Source organism: Scyliorhinus torazame, chromosome 2 (genome assembly GCF_047496885.1).
Source record: "Scyliorhinus torazame isolate Kashiwa2021f chromosome 2, sScyTor2.1, whole genome shotgun sequence".
Lineage (NCBI taxonomy): Eukaryota > Metazoa > Chordata > Chondrichthyes > Carcharhiniformes > Scyliorhinidae > Scyliorhinus > Scyliorhinus torazame.
The window spans coordinates 392,122,515-392,136,135 of NC_092708.1; positions in this window are offsets into that span (position 1 = coordinate 392,122,515).

Below are 13,621 nucleotides of genomic sequence, written 5' to 3' on the forward strand. Positions count from 1 at the left end.
AGTCTGCACCGGCTCTTGGAACGAGCACGCTGCTTAAGGCCACAACTCCCACCCTATGCCCGCAAAACCTTTTTGGACACTAAGGGCAATTTATCATGGCCAATCCACCTAACCTGCACATATTTGGACTGTGGGAGGAAACCGGAGCACCCGGAGGAAACCCACGCACACACGGGGAGGACGTGCAGACTCCGCACAGACAGTGACCCAAACCAAGAATCCTGAACCCAGGTCCTTGGCACTGTGAAGCAACAATGCTAACCACTGTGCTACCATGCTGCCAAGTTGAGCAAAGAACTGATTCAAGTATTATTACTGATGTATCAAAGATAGTAATGGACAATAAGAAACCAACTGGATTACCTGCAAAATTGGAAATTATGAATTGTCAACCAGTAGTCCTGAAATTGCAAAGTGATCTTTCTGAGTCAAGTACAGAAATTTAAAAATGCTCGTTGGTGATACTACACAAGATGTAGTGGTTGGAGGAAAGGCAAGTGGACAGTTTTCCAAAAGCCATTCAAACTCGACTGAGAACTGGACTGAGATAGTTCAGAGCGTGGGCAGAAAGTGTTGAAGCATTTGAATGAACTCTGAAGCTTCAGAAAGAGGAAGTCATTGACATGGCTCAAACAGAATTGAAAATAACTTGTTTGATATGGGACTGGAAGAAACAACAAGATCACAAAAATTCCAAAGACCAAACAAAGCAAGGATACAATAGCCTTTTGAGTGAACATAAGAAACATCTTAACACTCTTCAAACAGCGAAATGAGAAGAAATGAGATGTGAATGCACCAAAATGACATTTTAACTGTCTTAAATTGACATGTGAATTTACCCCATGTGAATTTGGAAATTGGGCTTGAGACTGGAACGATGCCTACAAGTGATGAAAAGGACAATTGCACTGTAGACTTAATGAAACATTGGACGCGATCCAATGGCCACGGGCCGCTGGAAAAGCAGCTCGCTGCGGCTCAGCATGGCTATCGGAAGCGGGGCGACCCCGCTGCCGTAATCTACAAGGCTCACAACACCTTCCGAAATTCAACGCAATCTCACGTGACGTTGCGATGTGAATCCCGCCCACAATGGGCGGGATCAGATTTTGGCAAATCTGCATATTAAAGCGGGGCAGTAAGTCTCACAGTAATGCACAGATTCCCGAGGTATCTGAGACTTTGGGATTCAACCCTTTCGCCTTGGAGATCTCGGACAAGCGCCACAAATGGGGACCAGGTGGAACAAAACTCGTGGGGGTCACCAAGGGGAGTGGAGGACAGCAGCTGCATGCCCTTTGGGCAGGGTGGTGCCCTGGCACTGCTGGTGTGAGCTGGGTACCCTGGCAGTACGACCCTGATGCCCTTACAGTACCATCCTGGCAAGCTGGCAGTGCCACCTTGGTGTCATCCTGGTCATGCCAAAGTGCCCAGGTAGCGCTGCCACCCGGCATGGGCACTGCCAGGATGCCCAGATGGCACTGCCAATGTGCCCAGGTGGCACTTTCAGCTAGCATGGGCACTGCCAAGTTGGCATTTTCTGTGCGTGCGCGATCGGGCTTGAGTTGCCTGGTGCAGGGGGTGGGTGGGAAGACCCGACCCTCCTGTATCGAGTTCAGGCTTAGGGGGGAGGTCGGAGATTCTTTTGGGAGTCTCAGAAATCGAGACAGCATTTAAAAATGGCGTCCCTGTCTCTCGCTACAATTGGGAGTTCCAGCGAGCAGAGCTCCCCACAATAAAAAACGGGGCTATTTTCGGCCGAGGTCACATGTTCCCATTCAGGCTGCTTACGGCATTGAATATCCATGTGTTTCTCACACTAAGTGTCGGGAGACCCGTAGCTGAACCCGAACGCCAGGGGACTTTGATCCCTTTCAGGAGAATCGTGCCCATTATTTTCTGAGTTGAAAACTGGAAATCAGAAGATAAAGGAACACGAGTTGAGTTATGATAATGTCACCATGGACAGCTTCTGATGATGCTGCAGAAGTTATTGGGCGTGATTCTCAGTTTCAGAGAATAAGTGTTGACGCCGACGCAGAATTCATGGCCTTTCACAACAGCAAAACGGGCGCCGCAGCTGGAGATTCCGTTACTATTGAGGGGCTGGCACCTGGGCCACATGGAACATGATCGATTCCAATGGAAAATGGTGCGCAATTTTCCGGGTCCGTGATTTACACACAGAAGGCTGACAAGCTGCATCCGCACATACACATTACACTCCCACACACACTCATCCCAGCCGCACACACACATTACACTCCCCACACACACTCATCCCAGCCGCACACACACATTACACTCCCCACACACACTCATCCCAGCCGCACACACACATTACACTCCCCACACACACTCATCCCAGCCGCACACACACATTACACTCCCCACACACACTCACCCCAGCCGCACACACACATTACACTCCCACACACACACTCATCCCAGCCGCACACACACATTACACTCCCCACACACACTTATCCCAGCCGCACACACACATTACACTCCCCCCACACACTCATCCCAGCCGCACACACACATTACACTCCCACACACACTCATCCCAGCTGCACACACACATTACACTCCCCACACACACTCATCCCAGCCGCACACACACATTACACTCCCACACACACTCATCCCAGCCGCGCACACATTACACTCCCCACACACACTCATCCCAGCCGCGCACACACATTACACTCCCCCCACACACTCATCCCAGCCGCACACACACATTACACTCCCACACACACTCATCCCAGCTGCACACACACATTACACTCCCCACACACACTCATCCCAGCTGCACACACACATTACACTCCCCACACACACTCATCCCAGCCGCACACACACATTACACTCCCCACACACACTCATCCCAGCCACACACACACATTACACTCCCCACACACACTCATCCCAGCCGCACACACACATTACACTCCCCACACACACTCATCCCAGCCACACACACACATTACACTCCCCACACACACTCATCCCAGCCACACACACACAATACACTCCCACACACACTCATCCCAGCCAACAAGATGGCACTGGTTGTGCTGGGGTTCGTCCATGCAGCTGATTGGTGGGTTGGGGGCAGGGAGCACCCAGTGGGGTGGCCTGGGGGGACACCTACATGACCTGTGGCACGAAGTTCACAGTAGGCAGTCAGCAACATACGTAGCTGCATAGCCGCCTTGCTGGCTGTGGTAATGGTATTCCGTGTCCGTCCACCCTGACCCCACAGCCCACTTCCTGGCCACCCCCCGGCCCTGGCAGAAGCCGCCCCCCGGCCAGTGACACAACTGTCAGCAAGCCATGGCGATGCTGGACACTTTCAGTAGCCCCTCTCCCTCCCTCAGCAGCCAAGATGCCAGTTTCACGATTTTTAAAAGCACAAGTGAACTCGGCCAATCAGAGAAGGAGAATCGCGGCGGCCCCCTAATAATATGCAAACGGTGTTTACTGTAAATGTGTCCCGGTACACATTGACGCTGCTGTCGAGGTGACGGAGAATCGCGATTCGGAGTCAAATCGGTGCCCACCGTGATTTTGGCATCGGAACCGATTCTCCGCCCAATCGCGTTTCGCGATTTTGGTGTCGGCCAACAGAGAATCCAGCCCCTGGTCTTTCTTTAGGTTAAAATCATTGTAATGATCTGTAATACGTAATATGATGTGTAATTGTGAACGAAGAAACGTTTATTTATGTGATGCAGTATGTTATATGTAAGGGTCAGTCCTGATCATTCCCCCTTGCTTTATTTTTTTGCTGTTTTCATTTTGATCCATGGATGAATAATGGACATGAATCTTTAAGTCAAGCAGCAGAGAGAATGAGGAAGTATAAAAGTTGCAACATAGTTTACGGTGACAGTTTTTGAGCAGCAAAACTCAGACTCTGTGGCATCCGATAGAAGGGGTGGGACTCGGTTCAATTGGTTTTCTGGTGGCCAGAATTAGCCAAAAGGCTGTATTCTGCCCAGTAACAGGTGGTCTTTGGACCCTGCCTGAGTGGGATGATTTCCAGATACCTAAGGAAAGTAGAGTTTGAATCCTGGATGCTCAAAGGAAAGGATCTGCTCTCTCTCCCTTGTGTTCTCTCCAGAAAAGCTGCTGTATTCCTGAAACTGCAGAGACCTGAATGAATCTACAGTGAAATCTCGAGCTGGAAGCCAAAATTTAAGGAAGGTGTTCTGTACAAAAGCCATCTGAAACAAAGAACCTTTATCCTTTTACTTATTATTTCCACCCTTCTGTGTTTGTCTGTCATGTGTATGTGTGTGTGTGTGTGTGTGTGTGTGTGCGTGCGTGTGTGTGTGTGTGTGTGTGCGTGTGTGCGTGCGTGTGTGTGTGTGTGTGTGTGTGTGTGCGTGTGTGCGTGTGTGTGTGCGTGTGTGCGTGTGTGCATGTGTGTGCGTGTGTGTGTAGAGGGTTGAAGCAAGTTAAAGTGGGGGTTTAGGAACTAGATAATAGTTAGCCAGTTGTATTTGCCACGTATTTCATTATAGTTCTTGTTATAAATAAAAAGTATTTGTGTTTAAATTTACAAACCTGGTGACTGCAATCATTGGACAGCCAAGAGCTAAAGACTTAGGATATTTTTCTAAAAATTATTAGTTAATTCAAATGCGTTGCAAATCCAAGTCAAGGAGGGCTGGAATTGAATGTGCCATAGCCCAGGGTGTCGTCAAATAGGTGGTTCTATATTTATCATGTTACATGTGTGTAAAGTGGATGTAGCATCAGTGTAAATAGATCTTCATGATTATGAGGATCTCTCTTTCAAAGAAGAGGTGTTAGGTAAACATAGGTACTTTTGAGAATTAGATTTGTATTGGTAAGCATTAGAAATAAGGTATAGTTTTAAATGTGTTTACTTTAATGTCCTGTGTCTGTTTGGGTAAATCCAATGTTAGTTTCATGCTGGACAATGTTGTTTATATATGTAGGGGTTGGTTCAGTTCCAACTTTGTCTCTATTGTGCTTAGAGAGGGCATGAATAATAAATAGTAGAAATAAGTAATTGTTTCACAACAGGAGGCCACTTTCCAGATGGAAGTGATTTGCTTTGTTCTTAGTTATAATTGGAATCCAGGGCAGTTTGAACCAGGACCTCAGGGAGTGAACATCTCTTAAGCCGGCGAGAAAAAAGACAAGAGAGGACTGGAGCTGCAAAGAGGCAGGCTTCCTAAAGTACAAGTTACAGTCCAGATAACCAGGGAATTGGGGAAGAAAGAGTGTTTAAGACACCTCAGGTGAAGAGAACAGAGACTAAGGTATTGTTCAGAAGAATACAAAGAAGAATAAACAAAATGTTCTGAGTCCAAAAACTAAAATCACATGGGATTGGGCTGGGCTGTCGAGATGGATGCAGAACTGGTTTGGTTATAGAGGACAGAGAGTAGTGGTGGAAGGGTGTTTTTCCAAATGGAGATCTGTGACTAGTGGTGTTCTGCAGGGATCAGCGCTGGGACCTCTGTTGTTTGGAGTATATATAAATGATCTGGAGGAAAATGTGGGTTGTCTGATCAGTAAGTTTGCGGATGACACGAAGATTGGCGGAGTTTATGATAGTGCCGAGGATTGTCAGAGGATACAACAGGATATAGATAGGTTGGAGACCTGGGTACAGAAATGGCAGATGGAGTTTAATCCGGACAAATGTGAGGTGATGCATTTTGGAGGATCAAATCTAGGTATGAATTACACTGTAAATGGCTGAACCCTCAGGAATATTAACATACAGAGGGTCCGGGCATGCAGGTCCACATATCCCTAAAAGTGGCAATACAGGTTGCATGCTTGCCTTCATCAGCCGGATCACTGAGTACAGGAGTTGGGAAATCATGTTGCAGCTGTATAAAACCTTGGTTAAGCTGCATTTGGAGTATTGCGTGCAGACTGGTCACCACTTTATCAGAAGGATGTGGAAGCTTTGGAGAGATTGCAAAGAAGGTTCTCCAGAATGTTGCCTGGTCTTGAGGGTGTAGGCTATGAAGAGAGGTTGTATAAACTAAGATTGTCTTCACTGGAAAGAAGGAGGTTGAGGGAAGACCTGATAGAGGTCCACAAAATTGTGAGAGACATAGACAGAGTGGATGTCAGAGGCTTTTCCCAGGGTGGAAGTGTCAATTACACAGGTTCAATGCGCGAGGGGGAAAGTTTAAGGGAGGTATGCGGGGTACGTTTTTCATGCACAGAGTGGTGATGCCTGGAACGCACTGCCAGAGGGTGTTTTGGAAGCAGGCATATTAGCAACATTTAAGAGGCATCTGAATGGATACATGAATAGGAAGGAATTAGAGGGGTACGGACCAAGTAAGGACAGAAATTTTTTTACTAGTTAGGGCATCATGATCGGCACAGGCTTGGAGGGCCGAAGGGCCTGTTCCTGTGCTGTACTTTTTTTTTCTTTGTTCTTTGAGTTAAAGAGATTGCAGAAACTAGATCTAAAGTAGGACTGCAGACTTCAGACGTAGGTTAAATGTTTGATGTTATTTTAATACAGTCAGGGAATCGAGAGTTAAAGCAATTGTGAGCAGTCTGCACGGCAATCAAGTCAAAGGAATCCTAAAGGGGTTGGTGTAAAATCCCGGACTGGATTCGCTGTTAAATGTGGAGCTGAAGCTTTGTTTAAAAGTGTCATTTGTAAATCCTGGACTGGATTTTGGAATGCAAACCACTATGGGAATTAGGGAATTACATCGAAACATGCAGAGAAAACATAAACAGGAGGAGGCCATAAGGTCCTTCGAGCCTGCTCCGCCATTCTTCATAATCTTGGCTGATCATCAAGTTCAATATCCTGATCCCGTTTTCCCCATTTATCCCCTGATACCTTTAGACTCAAGAGCTGTATCTGATTCCTGATTGAAATTACACAATGTTTTGGCCTCAACTACTTTCTGTGTGGGAGCAAATTCCACAGATTCCCCGCTCTCTGGGTGAAGAAATGTCTCCTCACCTCAGTCCTAAAGGTTTACCCCTTATCCTCAAACTGTGACCCCTAGTTCTGGACTCCCCCACCATTGGGAACATTTTTCTGAATCTACCCTGTCTAATCCTGTTAGAATTTTATAAGTTTCTATGAGATCCCCTCTCACTCTTCTAAACTCCGATGAATATAATCCTAATTGTTTTAGTCTCTCCCAATATGACAGTCCCGCCATCCCAGGAATCAGCCGGGTAAACCTGCGCTGCACTCCCTCCACAGCAAGAACATCTTTCCTCAGATAAGGACACCCAAACTGCCCACAATACTCCAGGTGTGGCCTCACCAATGCCCTGTACAATTGCAGTGAAACATCTCTATTCCTATACACAAATCCTCTCAATATGAATCCAACATACCATTTGCCTTCATTACCGCCTGTTGTACCTGCGCGCTTACTTTCAGCGACTGATGCACGAGGACACCAAGGTATCGCTGAGTATCCGCCTCTCTCAATTTACACCCATTCAAATAATAATCTGCCTTCCTATTTTTGCTGCCGAAGCGGATAACCTCACATTTATCCACATTATACTGCATCTGCCATGCATATACCCACTCACTCAGCCTGTCCCAATCCCGCTGAAGCATAGAATAGAATCATAGAATCATAGAAGTTTACAGCATGGAAACAGGCCCTTCGGCCCAACCAGCCCATGCCGCCCAGTTTTTACCATTAAGCTAGTCCCAGTTGCCCGCACTTGGCCCATAACCCTCTATACCCATCTTACCCATGTAACTATCTAAATGCTTTTTAAAAGACACAATTGTACCCGCCTCTACTACTACCTCTGGCAGCCCATTCCAGACACTCACTACCCTCTGAGTGAAGAAATTGCCCCTCTGGGCCCTTCTGAATCTCTCCCCTCTCACCTTAAACCTATGCCCTCTAGTTTTAGACTCCCCTAACTTTGGGAAAAGATGTTGACTATCTACCTTATCTATGCCCCTCATTATTTTATAGACCTCTATAAGATCACCCCTAAGCCTCCTATGCTCCAGGGAAAAAAGCATCTCTGCATTCTCCTCACAGCTCACCCTCCCAACTGTGTATCATCTCCAATTTGGAGATGCTACATTTAATTCCCTCATCCAAATCATTAATATGTAATGTGAATAGTTGGGGTCCCAGCACAGATCCCTGCAATACCCCACTAGTCACTGCCTGCCAATCGGAAAAAGACCCATTCATTCCAACTTTGCTTCCTGTCTGCTCACCAGCTTTCTATTGTAAAGCTAAGGGATAGCAGTAAAGGAGTATTGTACAATAATCCAATTTTTCATGTTTAGTAATTGTTTTTTTTATTGTTGATAAAACTAATCAGCAGCCCAGTGAGTCTGTTCCTCCATGTTTTATTTGAAAAAGTAAAGTTTATGGTCTTTCGAACCAGCTTTCCATTCTGGGATCTTCCCCTCCAGTTATAACAACAACTGGTATCATAACAATGCTTTGAAATTAAATGGATGTATCCGGTCCATGCTAGGATCGGGGGCACAGGTATTGGAAGTGGATCAAACCGATAGGGAGCGCCTATGGTTGGGTAGAGAGTATGTGTTGTGGAATGGGATTAAATGGATCTGGAGAGTCCATTCAAATCCCTCAACTGCTAATTGCCAATTATTAGAATTCTATATTAGTTTTCATAGAATTTACAGTGCAGAAGGAGGCCACTCGGCCCATCGAGTCCGCACCGGCTCCTGGAACGAGCACCCCACCCAAGGCAAACACCTCCACCCCATCCCCACAACCCAGCAACCCCACCCAACACTAAGGGCAATTTTGGACATTAAGGGCAATTTATCATGACCAATCCACCTAACCTGCACATCCCCTGACCGTGGGAGGAAACCGGAGCACCCGGAGGAAACCCACGCACACACGGGGAGAACGTGCAGACCCCGCACAGCGACCCAAGCCGGAATCGAACCCGGGACCCCGGAGCCGCGAAGCAACTGCGCCATCCACAATGCCACCGTGCTGCCCCTTTTACAGGTTATAAGACAGGTAAAGGAATGAAATGAAAAATGGAAAGTTAACACCAGAATATTACATAAAATCTGATTGATTCATGTCCCCCTCTTCGCCAGTCTGCTCTGATAGGCTGTTCATAATCTGGAAGAATTTTTACCCTTTCCTGGGATCATGTGGTGGGATTCTCCGATAATGAAGCTAAGTGTTGACTCCGTCGTAAACGCTGGAGCGTTTTACGATGCCGTCATCTGGCCGCTAAGAGCAGCGATCCTGCGCTGCCCAGGGGGCCAGCACGACACTGGAGCGCTTCCCGCAGCTCCGGCTGCTGACACGGGAGACAGCACGGGCGGCGTGGGTCCACGCATGCGCTTGGGTTGCTGTCTCCGTGCCGACCCCCGGGCAACATGGTGGAGCCCAACAGGGGCCCGGCGCGGAAGAACATTAACCCCCCCCCCTGGAAATAGCCTGTCCACCGATCGGTAGCCCCTGATTGCGGGCCTGGCCACTGTGGAGGACCCCCCCCATGGAGTGGGATTCTCTCTCCCCCCACCATGACCGTCCCCGCAGCCAGAACGTAGAACATAGAACATACAGTGCAGACGGAGGCCATTCAGCCCATTGAGTCTGCACCGACCCACTTAAGCCCTCACCTTCCACCCTATCCCCGTAACCCAACAACCCCTCCTAACCTTTTTGGACACTAAGGGCAATTTATCATGGCCAATCCACCTAACCTGCACATCTTTGAACTGTGGGAGGAAACCGGAGCACCCGGAGGAAACCCACGCACACACGGGGAGAACGTGCAGACTCCGCGCAGACAGTGACCCAAGCCGGAATCGAACCTGGGACCCTGGCGCTGTGAAGACACAGTGCTATCCACTGTGCTACCGTGCTGCCCAGAATGCCGAGGTCCCGCCGGGTAGGACCACATGCGAACGATACCGGCAGGACTTGGCCGAACTCGGCGGACATTCGGCCCATCGAGCGCGGTGAATCGCCGGGGGGGGGGGGGGGGGGGGGGGGAGGGGACCACGTTGAGCGTCGCCGCGGTGACCACGCCAGCACCATTGTCGCCCGGAGAATCGGCTGCCCGGCGTCGGAGCAGCGTCGTGGGATTCACGCCCCCCACCCCACCCCCCCCACCCCCCGGCGATTCTCTGACCCGGCGCGGGATCGGAGACTCCCGCCCATGGTCTTTAGCTTGGATGGTGTCTCCAGTGTGCAGCTAATAGTAATATTTTATGCGATATGGGGAAAGTCCAGGGGAGGGTGACTAATTGGATAACTCTGCCAAATAGTTGGTACAAGGTACAATGGGCGAGGCAGCCTCCTTCGGTTTTGTATCATCCTCTGTTGCAATGAACTGCTTGTAACCAAAATGCCTTGATATCCCTCTCCCTCTCTTGCAGATAATGTTACACAATTTACATATCAGTTCACATTTCTACCATATCTTTTCCCATTATACATTCTGAAGAAAGATTCCTCTCCTCCCCATTTTCTTTTCCTCCACTTGTGTAAATTGGTGTATAGTTTCTTTGGCAGCAATGGCTTTCCAGAATATCGCCATCATTCCTCTATGAGCCGAGACAGCAAATATCAACAGGACAGTTGAACATTATAGTGCATGCAGGCACCTTCAATCCTGTCGAATCAATTTGGTAGAGATGCAAAAAATTAAAGGTAAGTTGCTATTTGCTGAAGATGTTTATCGGCCCCCTAACAGCACCCACACCGCAGCACAGTGGGCAGTGGCAGCACGGTAGCACAGTGGTCAGCACCGTGGCTTCACAGCGCCAGGGTCCCAGGTTCGATTCCCCGCTGGGACACTGTCTGTGCGGAGTCTGCACGTTCTCCCCATGTGCGTGGGTTTCCTCCGGGTGCTCCGGTTTCCTCCCACAGTCCAAAGACATGCAGGTTAGGTGGATTGGCCATGATAAATTGCCCTTAGTGACCAAAAAGTTTAGGAGGGGTTATTGGGTTACGGGGTTAGGGTAGAAGCGAGGGCTTAAGTGGGTTGGTGCAGACTCGATGGGCCGAATGGCCTCCTTCTGCACTGTATATTCTATGTTCTATGTTAGCACTGCTGTCTCACAGCACCAAGGTCCCAGGTTCGATTCCTGGCTTGGGTGACTGTGTGGAGTTTGCACGTTCTCCCCGTGTCTGCGTGGGTTTCCTCCGGGTGCTCCGGCTTCCTCCCACAGACCAAAGATATGCACTTAGGTGGATTGGCCGTGATCAATTGCCCCTTAGAGTCCAAAATGTTAGGTGGGGTTATGGGGATAGGGCAGGGGAGTGAGTCTAGGTCGTGCGCTTTTTCAGAAGGTCAGTGCAAACCCAATGGGCAGAATAGCCTCTTTCTGCACTGTAGAGATTCTGTGATTCTAAGAAGTGATATAAAGGAAGAAATAGTGAGGACCTGTGAGAAAGGTCAGTAATAATCATAGGTTATTTTAATCTCGCCATAGATTAGGGAAATCAGATTGGGAAAGTTAGAATGGATGATTGGTACACAGAGTGTTTTCCGAACAGTTTCTTGGAGCAACACATTTAGTAGCAATCAGAGAGCAGGATATACTAGATCTGGTACTGTACAATGAGACAGCATTGATTAATAACCTCATGGCAGCACGGTCACCAGGGGTTAGCACTGTTGCTTCAGAGCTTCAGGACCGGGTTCAATTCCCGGCTTGGGTCACTGTATATGTGGAGTCTGCATGTTCTCTCCGTGTCTGCGTGGGTTTCCTCCCACAAGTCCCGAAAGATGTGCTTGCTAGGTGAATTGGACAGGGGCTGGTTTAGCACAGGGCTAAATTGCTGGCTTTGAAAGCAGACCAAGGCAGGCCAGCAGCACGGTTCAATTCCCGTACCAGCCTCCCCGAACAGGCGAATGTGGCGACTAGGGGCTTTTCACAGTAACTTCATTTGAAGCCTACTTGTGACAATAAGCGATTTTCATTTCATTTTCATTCTGAATTCTCCCTCAGTGTACCCGAACAGGCGCCGGAATGTGGCAACTAGGGGATTTTCACAGTAACTTCATTGCACCATTAATGTAAGCCTACTTGTGACACAAATAAAGATTCTCATTATTAGTGAAATGGTCTCTAGGTATCAGTAATCATAATATGATTGAATTTCATATTCAGTTTGAGGGAGAGAAGAATGGATCTAATGCTAGTATTCTAAACTTAATAAGGGCAATTATGAGGGCAGAAATGCAGAACAGACTAATGTAAACTTTGAAATTAGGTTCAGGAATAGGTCAGTAGTGTTGCAGTGCAAAACATTTCAGGAGATATTTCAGAATACTCACAAATGACAAATTCCAGTGAAGAGAAGGACACACCATAAGTGGCTAACTAAAGAAGGTAAAGACAGTATCAAGTTGAAAGAAAAAGCATGAAATTCCACAAAGATGAGTGGAAGGTCAGAAGGTAGGGCAGAATATAAAGAACAGCAAAGAATGACTAAAAGATTAATAAGGAGATAGAAATGAGAATGCAAAAGAAATTAGCCAGAAATATAAAAACAGGAAATAAGAGTTTCTACAAGTATTTAAAAAGGAAAAGAGTGAATAAAATGAGTGTTGGTCCTCTTGAGAGTAAGAACGAGGAATTAATAATGCAAAACGAGGAGATGGCTGATGAATTGAACAGATATTCTGTGGCCGTCTTCACTGTAGAGAATGCAAATAACATCCCAGAAATAATAGTAAGTAACAGAGAGGGAGGTTTCTTCATCCTAAAGTCTTAAAATAAGTGGCTGCTGGACAGCACGGTGGCACAGTGGTTAGCACTGCTGCCTCACGGCGCCGAGGTCCCAGGTTCGATCCTGGCTCTGGGTCACTGTCCGTGTGGAGTTTGCACATTCTCCCCATGTCTGCGTGGGTCTCACCCCCACAACCCAAAGATGTGAAGGGTAGGTGGATTGGCCACGCTAAATTGCCCCTTAATTGGAAAAAATGAATTGTGTACACTAAATTTATGAAAAAAACAAATAAAAAGTGGCTGCTGAGATAGTAGGGGATTAATTTTAATTTTCCAAAATTCCCTAGATTCAGGAAAAGTCCCATCAGGGTTAAATTGTGAATCTGAATCCTCTGTTCAAGAAAGGAATGAGACAGGAAGCAGGAAACTACAGGCCAGTTATCTTAGAAAGATTTTAAGGAAAAATTTGAACAACACTTCAAGAAAATCTCAATACAATCAGGCAGAGTCAACATGGTTTTGCGAAATGGAATTCATGTTTGACTAATTCATTGGAGTTTTTTGAGAAAGTAACAAGCAATATGAATAAAGGGAACCTATAGATGTACGGGACTCAGATTTTCTGGAGGCATTTGACAAGGTGTCACATCTAAATCTACTACGCAAAATCGGGGATAAAGTATTAGCATGGATAGAGAACTGGTTATCTGACAGGAAAAAGGGATTAGAGATGAATGCATCTGTTTGGGTTGGCAGGACGTGATGAGTGGACTGCCACAGGGAACAGTGTTGGGGCCTCAACTATTCACAATTTATATCAATAACTTGGATGAAGGGACCGAAGGTTTGGTTGTTAAATTTGCTGACACATAGGGAGGAAAGTCAGGAAATTGTGAAGAGAACATAAGGAGCCCG